The sequence below is a fragment of the Tigriopus californicus genome, chromosome 6 (genome assembly GCF_007210705.1).
Source record: "Tigriopus californicus strain San Diego chromosome 6, Tcal_SD_v2.1, whole genome shotgun sequence".
Classification (NCBI taxonomy): Eukaryota; Metazoa; Arthropoda; class Copepoda; order Harpacticoida; family Harpacticidae; genus Tigriopus; species Tigriopus californicus.
Window position 1 is genome coordinate 5,312,129 of NC_081445.1, and position 8,317 is coordinate 5,320,445.

Below are 8,317 nucleotides of genomic sequence, written 5' to 3' on the forward strand. Positions count from 1 at the left end.
TATTAGCCGGCAATTCTTGAACAACACTTCCTACCATCGACATTGCAATTGAAGAGGTTTTTTTGTACAATCCTGTAAGACTGAAGGATTCCTGCTGGCCCATTAACGAAAATGTTCGTTACCATATTTCTACCTAGGATTTGAAACCACTGCCAATACACTCTCACCCTCTGTTATAACCTGGCCAAACACCCGGAAATTCAAGACAAAGTTCGAGAGGAGATCACCAATGTTGTGGATGAGTGTGACGGGCGGATTGATTACGATTCGGTGCAGGGCATGAAATATCTGGAAGCTTGTATCCATGAAAACTTGCGAATGTACCCACCGCCACTCTGCACATCCGTCAATGTACAAAGGATACAGAGGTAGACGAAACAAGTAAACTTACTCATCATTTTGTTGTGCAGAACCAACACACATTCTTTGTCTTTCAAAATGTCTTTGTTGTACTTGTAGATTGCCCCCGGCCTGGTCATCAAGAAAGGCATGCGAGTGGATTTCCCCATCTACGCTAGTCATCATAATCCCGAGTTTTTTCCCGAGCCCGAGAGTTTCGACCCGAACGATTTATGCCGGAGAACGAGAAGAACATCAAGAACCTGACCTATCGACCATTTGGGGGTGGTCCCCGTTTTTGCATCGGGCAGCGTTTTGCTTTAATTGAGATGAAAATGGCCGTTGCCAAATTGCTTACCAACTATCAGATTCAACACATCTCCCAAGACTGAATTGAAGTTCGAAACTGGCAGCCCTTTCTTGCTCAGCTACCCAGAGCTTGTGTTGCGAATCGAAAGTTATAGGATGTGTATTCAACACCCATTTAATGTTCCGTCTTTGCTTAGTAATTCTTCATATTATAACCAAAAAATAAATTATAAAGTATTTTCTAGTATTGCAGGTATCAACTACGCTCTTTTGGGCTAATTGAAAGCAGAGTTACGCCTCTGGATCGTACCTTGAATTAAATCCAACTTTCTTTGAAGGCTAGCCACAATAACCGTGATTCAAAGTGCTCTGGAGCCTTTTTGCTAATTTCAAAACTCTTTAAAAACAATTGCTTCCTAAACTTCGGAGTTTTAGACTCTGCCCCGCCTTGCGCAACACATTCAGAGAATGCTAGAGTGGAACAGACGTCCTCAAAAACTAGAACCATTTTGTCTAAGACTACATCTATGGACGATTCCTTTTTCAGCATTGAAATGAGATAAGCTCCCCTAACCTTTCTATAATCAACGGCCAATGTTCATCTTTGAACTTGAACCTAGCCAACACGACCTGTTTGACCGGTTTTACTCTAGAGCACGCCGGCTTTTGAGCAATGGTCGACCCTATCTCAAGAACATGATGATCTGACAGATTACTAGGTGTTACATGGACATACTGGATCAGATCAGGGTCATTGCAAAAAAAAAAACAAGTCGAAAACGGTATCCTCTCTAGTGGTTTCACTAACATGCTGGGAGAAATTACGCAAGATTGCAAACTCTCCAGCTTTTCGAACGACTGAGATACCGATTTGAAATGGGAATATACCCATTGGGACTAGCCTCCCACTCTACAACGCTAGCCGGAAAATTGAAGTCCCCTACAAAGAAAACCTTGAGCAAACTGACTGGTCCAACTCATTTCCTATGAATTTGAGAGCTGACAAGAACGAGCTTACTGAACAAAAGGGGGGCCTATATATTGTTACAATGGACAGATCAAGACCTTGGAGGTGACAAACTAACACCTCTACTTCTCCATTCGACATTTTAACATTACTAGTGTGAAGGTCATTTCTAACAAATAGATATACGCCCCCATGCGGAAAAATGGGATTGTCAGGGCGTACTCTGTCACAGCGAACTAAATTGAAACCAACCATGGCCAGCTCTTCATCTAAAACTCCTGGTCGAAGCCAGGTTTCTGTCATGGAAATGAACCTGCCTATCTAAAGCTAGTTCCTCAAGAACCTTGATCTATGTGCTGTCTTGTTTTGAAATAAGACAATGCACATTCAAATAAAGCCCTTTTATGGGCAGATAGCCCTTCGATGGATTAGAGCTATCAAATCTTTGACTAAGCTCTCTAACCTTAAAAAATCCTGTTTTTGGACAGAACTAGTCTTAGCTGGAGGATAAGAGAACCTTTGGGGAGAGGGTAAAAGGGGAGGAAGAAGGAGAAGGAACTCTGGCCGCCACCTGAGCATACGATCTATGACCTGACTTCACCAGCTAACTAGTTTTTGTGTGAAGTCCTTCGGTCAATACAGACTATTTACTTGCATTCAAATCTGGGGTTTAGAGTCTCAGTGAACTTATGAAAAGGTGAACTGGACAGAAGAGCTATTTTCAATCTGTGACTCATTAAACAGACTACAGGACATATACCTATGGCAAGCCTTAGTGTTGGGGTGACCAAGAACTTTACAACCCTATAATATTCCTAGATATGTTTTGCTCCATCTGATTGGTCAGTTCACATGAATTGTTAAACATAGCGGAAGCAAGGCCTAGAGATTGCAATGAGGGCCAGCTAGGCGGACTCGCTTTCAGAGCGCATGGGTAATCGCTGAATGGCTGATAGGGTATGGTAGCTGATTTTTCAATCGGGTTGAGGGTTAAGATCGTTAAGATTCACTTTGACAGGCCTTTTTGCGCGCGCGTCCGTGCGTTCGGACTAGAGGTAGTAAGCATTGTGTAAGGTGGGTAGTAGAGCATGGATCTCCTTGAGTAGAGACTTGAGGATAAACGTTACTCTCCACCGATATTTTTTTTCTGCGGACTTCCTTACCGCTACCGGGATTGGAATCCCAGCAATTCAAGACGAAAAGATTATTCATTTTACTTCACTTTTATTTATATATATTATTTGATCGACCAACGAATTGGAGTTGGCTGATCTGGCTAATCCTTGAATGTAAAGTTGATCCGGAATTTTAGTCAAAACTTGTCCAAGTCTGACTTAAATCCTGCTACTGGATCAACGCCAACATAAGCCCTACGAATATTTGAGGGCAGCAAATTGAACAATGAAGGAGCCCAAGAAAGAAGAGAGTTGGACTTCATTGTTTTACTACCCTGCATTCTCGAGGGCTTGAAGGTGCTCTCAAAACGCACATTAAGCCTCTATGGTCACTACAATTGACCCTAAATCCTGGGTTGGGACCATAGATAACTTCATATATACCCTAGATCGATCAAAGGCCCTGCGATCGCATGTTTTCGTCTCAGCTGTCGCTGGTGGAAAAAATGTTTCATTCGTAGTCAAGCTACTTAGGACAACTATGGTGCAAATTTGAATCGTTGACGGCTCGTCCAAATTCAGAGTAGAAACCCCTAATAAGACTCCTTGTCAAGCATTTAGTCTCGTCTAGCACGCTTCACAAAACGGGTTTGAGTAAGTCGTCCGACCACATTTTTAAGAACGATATTTTAAGAGGTTAAAATGGGGCTCAAGTTAAGTCTTTCCACCACATGGATGAAAACTTTAACTGAAATGCAAGGAACAAGCCTGGGTTCAAGCTGACCTCCAGAGGTGTCGGAATTACCTTGTTTACGTATAGGCGCAATCATGTCGCCCACATTCAAGCACATTGTTGGGAGATTGAAACAAAATTCCGAATGCCTCATCATGGCGTTGCAATTTCGGTTACACTTTCGAGATTTTCGAGATGCGTTGCTAAACAAGGGCAATCAATAGAGTACATGATTTGCTCTACTAATATCCAAATCTTTTTTTGACATGTTACGTGTATTATGCCCTAAAAAGCATGGTTTTTTATTATTCTACCACTCTTTCTACCTGTATATTTGTAAGATTCAAAAGAAATTAAGATTAAATAGGAATAACAAACGTTTCATGATAATAATTTAACTTGCCTGAAGCGAGATTTAACGAAATATCTTTGTCCCATTTCCACCAGCGTCAGCTGACCTGAAAACATGCTCATGCGGTACAGCTCCTGTTGAACTTAAGCATTCTAGTTATGGTTTTCTATGGTTGGGACAAAGCTCATGAATGCTTTTGAAAACGTACAGTATCAGATACCTTTCATACCTTCTCTGAGTACTGTACAATCCCAACCTTTCTAACCTCTCCCAATACGAGAGCTCTCTCATATCTTCAATGTTCCTAGTAAAGCATATTTGGGCCTGCTCAAGCTTTTGCAAACCTGCTGAACTAATTGGAGCCCAAATGGGAGAGGCATATTCAAGAAGCAGCTGAACAATCGACCTGTACAGAGTTAGCATCGTGATACTATCTCTGGACTTAAATGTGCGATATATCCAACCACATGTTTGAAAAGCCTTACCAACTTTCAACTGGATATTCTCATTGAACTTTCCATTTAGTTGGCGGTGCTCGTTTTTAGATATGTAGCAAAATGTTTAAGGGTTATTAAAATCGTGTTAGGTTAGGTTAGGTTTAACTAGGTTAGGTTAAGTTTAACGTTTACCCTTCTTCATTTCGTTTTGATGGTAAAAAAGGGTGACTGACAATCTTTAAACTGAAAGAAATTGATGCATTGATGCATGAGATCATAAATAATACAGTGCTACAGGAATTAAGATCAACATGAGACTGTGTCATGCTGTTTTAGCACCCGATTTTATCTTATCCAGTGATTTTTGTATTCTGTATTTTGTTTTTGAGGCAACTTTTACCTACTATGTTTGATGAATTTCAGCCACTCTTGAGTTGCATCACAATCTTCAAGAAGGCATTTACATTAGAGTGTGTATAACGACTTGACAAGCCTAATGCTCTTGGAGTATCAAGGAGATGAAATTGAATTGAATCAGCTTTTTAAGCTACAGTCCTTTGGTACAACTTCGTTCTGGCCCAAAAATAATCAGGTTACTCAGTTTGTCAGTCAAACAAACCTACAAAGTCTCAGCTCTTTCTCTGACTTCTATTTCCGATTTGTTTGTTTTTTTATTTGTTATTTGAAGTCATTTGTTTGTTTCTAATTGATTGAAAATTTTGAAATTTGAAAAGGTCCTAAAATACAGGTATGGCCACCTCAGAAAGTAAACAAACCATGGGGGGAGGGTGACGTCATAGCAGATAGAAGGGGGGGAAGGGGCACAGAGAGAAAACATTGCTCTAAAACGGTATTGTTCAAATACGAACCCCAATTGGGCGTGGTTGTCCCATTGGTGGGTAGAAGTACAATATTGCCTTTCACCCTTGAGGCCACCATACTCATTATTTCTCCTTTTTTAATGACATGGATGCTAAAGCTTGCACCAAACAAAGGGTACACTAGTAGGCATTAAGAGTGATATCCACAGTATTGATAAGCTACTTTTTTTAAATCATTACTTATCACAAGGAATTTGAATATTGAAAAGATAAAGATAACAGCTTTTTAATAGAATTGTTTCTTGTTTTAGCTCAATTTGAACATACAGGCATTTAAAATTGAAACATTAACACTTGAAACAATACATTTTATGTCTGATTGAACTTACATGCAATTGAAAAACTCGTCTACAACTGAACAAGCTAGATGGAAAACATTCCATGCATAAGCCAAATTTACGAAAAAGGAATATGTAATCTTAGATTGATTCAATTAAATGAGTAGTTGTTTAAATTTTGGACGCTAAAAATGCGTGTAATAAGATGGGTCTCGAAATAGTGCTGAAAGTAATTATTAGAGCATGCAAAAGGTGTAACAGAAGTCTTACAATAATGTTCAATGCTAAATTGAAAGTTTAAGTGCGCTTTTTCATTCAAATGATAACGGTGTCAACTGGAAATTAGTTGGAGAGCTTAAAACATAACATTAAACTAGGAAGGCACGATTGAAGAATTGCATTTCTCAAAAACGCCGCCTTTTACGGCCACTCAGGGGTTGATTCTGGGGACGAAGATGGCAAAAATATTCTCTATGTACCCACTGGCCTCGCCAACTGAAGCCTTTATCTCCACAAGCCCCTCAGATGCTGAGGTCCAGGGGATTCATTGTTGGGACGGTTTGGGGGCCAAACCAATTTCAAACAGAGTCCTGTGGAGCCCAACCTTTGTCCAAGGTAGGCCCGGACGTGGAAAATACCCTCTGGCGGCATGAAGCTCATTAATACTAAAACCCAAGGTGCGGTGAATGCAAAAAATTTGGCAATTTTGATGGTGGTCTCACTTTTGTCAAGTTTGGCCACAACCCTCTTTCGCAGTTCTTGCATGCTTAAGAGGCTATTTTTTGTCCATTCTTAAACTTAGATTTTCTAAAAATGAAATTTTGACACAACCATCGGGGCCAACAACAATTGTAGACGATATTATGGCCCACCCTGTATAACAAATAACCTGGACTGATGATTTGTGCGTAGCACCTTAAAAACTTAAGATTCATTGTCTCGCAAAAATTCAAAGAGTTTGCCGATCGATAGAAGTATGATATCGTTAAGCGTGTAGAAAGTACAAACGCACGTCGAGGAAGGGCACAAAACAGATTTTTGTAGTAGAAGAGAAACGTTGCCTTATTCCCAGAACAATAATCGCTTCTGATCCGACACTTGGCCCCCAACTTAGTCAATACGTATTCGAGTTGAGATGAGAACGGGGGCATATCAGCAATCCAGTGTTGCTGGTAGCTGCTTCACGAAAACATGCCGGCGTTGAGACGGTCTCTATGAACTCTCTGCGACATCGTAGAGCATGATATTGAGTACGTAGATGTCAGTCGCTTCTAGTTTACCTCTCAAAATGGTTATCACAATAATAGTGGGGTTGATTGTGTTTGTTTCGGCATGGCTTTATATCCATCTAAGGAGAAATCGTGGACATGTTGAGACCTTGGGACTGCCTGTGGATCAACCCCATATTGTTTTTGGAAGTTCCCCTTTATTGCCACATCAATATCTTATGCATAATGTGCAAATGGACAAAATGAGAAGATTCGGCAAGACCTACGTCGGATATGATTATGTTCAGCCAATATTGGTCACAATCGATCCAGAACTGATCAAGGCCGTGACCATCACCCATTTTGAAAACTTTTCCGACATTCTTAACTTCAAGGTAACCAAGCCTTTTTGTATGGCAATTTGTTACATTATTTTTACTAACAAGTTAACCCGTTAACAGATTGAGCCGAAAGTGACCACTTTGGATGCTGCCGGAGGGACGGTGTGGCACGTTTTAAGGAAGAATATGAGTCCAACTTTCTCCTCTGGAAAGCTCAAGGGCATGATGGAACCCATCAGTGAGATTGCTGATGACATGATCCAATATCTCAACGACGAGATTCCGAAAAATTCTGATGTGAACGTGAAGGAACTATTTCAAGGTAAAGAAGTAATGGATACTACACTACCTCTAGGGTGAGCAAGAATCACTCTGCCAAAACCGTTTTTGAGCAAGTTTTGGTGATTGACACTTTTTTTTCAATTTTCAATCGAGCACGCCGTTTAGCCTTCAATTTGGATCATATCTGATGATTGGTTCTAGTGGGATCACATGTGACCAATTTTATCAACTGAGCGCCAAAGTGTGGTGGTTCAAAGTGGTGATTCAACCAATCACAAATTTCAAAGGCGATATTTTTAAAAGCCTTACCCCCAAATTAGGCGCTTGGACGTTATCCAGTATGAAATTAGCTCATCAGAGTGTATGCTTTGAGACCAATGTCAATGAGGCCTTTGTTTAAATCTTCTGACCTTCTAGCCATTATTGTTAATTCTAAGAATATGGAAGAGGCTCAATCTAAAAGGACTTATCGACCTTGCCATCTAAATGATAACTCCAAAAAAACGAGATAAACGATCTCCGAGTAAGATCAGCTATAGGACAAGCTTCCTTTCAAAAATTGTGAGAAACAACATTTCTTTCCTGAGGACAAATGTCATATTTTCGTTTGCGAGGAACAACATTAGAATTCAGAAGAAGATCGCTTTGGGGCACATAAAGGTCGTAGGAATGATCCTGATATATTATCGGACACGTTTTTAGGTTTTGCCTTGGAGACCATCAGTCAATCGGCCTTTGGAATCAAGAGCAACGCTTTCCGTAACAAGACAAGCGATTTGCTAAAACATGGGCAAGAAGCCTTTTCGGGCTTTGTCATGCACAACCTCGTTGAAAGTGTCCTGACTTTGACGCTACTCCATTTCCCGGCATTATTATCATACATCAGCATTTTCCCTCCCGCATACTACAAACTATATGATGTGACCGCCAATATTATGAAGCAACGATCTGATCAAGGTATCAAGAAGAAGGACTTCCTGGCCCGACTTCAAGAACTCATTGAGGAAATCAAGAACGACCCAGATGGCGAGGTGGGGAAAAATCTCACGGAAGAGCATGTCTCCGCCCAAGGGGC

At 40.7% G+C, this 8,317-nt stretch overlaps 1 protein-coding gene across 1 annotated transcript in view; it reads left to right on the forward strand.

Moving 5' to 3' along the window:
- The window catches only part of LOC131882735 (cytochrome P450 6a8-like), a gene marked incomplete in the record, with an annotated part of 12,578 nt that overhangs the window by 2,728 nt on the left and 1,533 nt on the right, over window positions 1-8,317 (forward strand).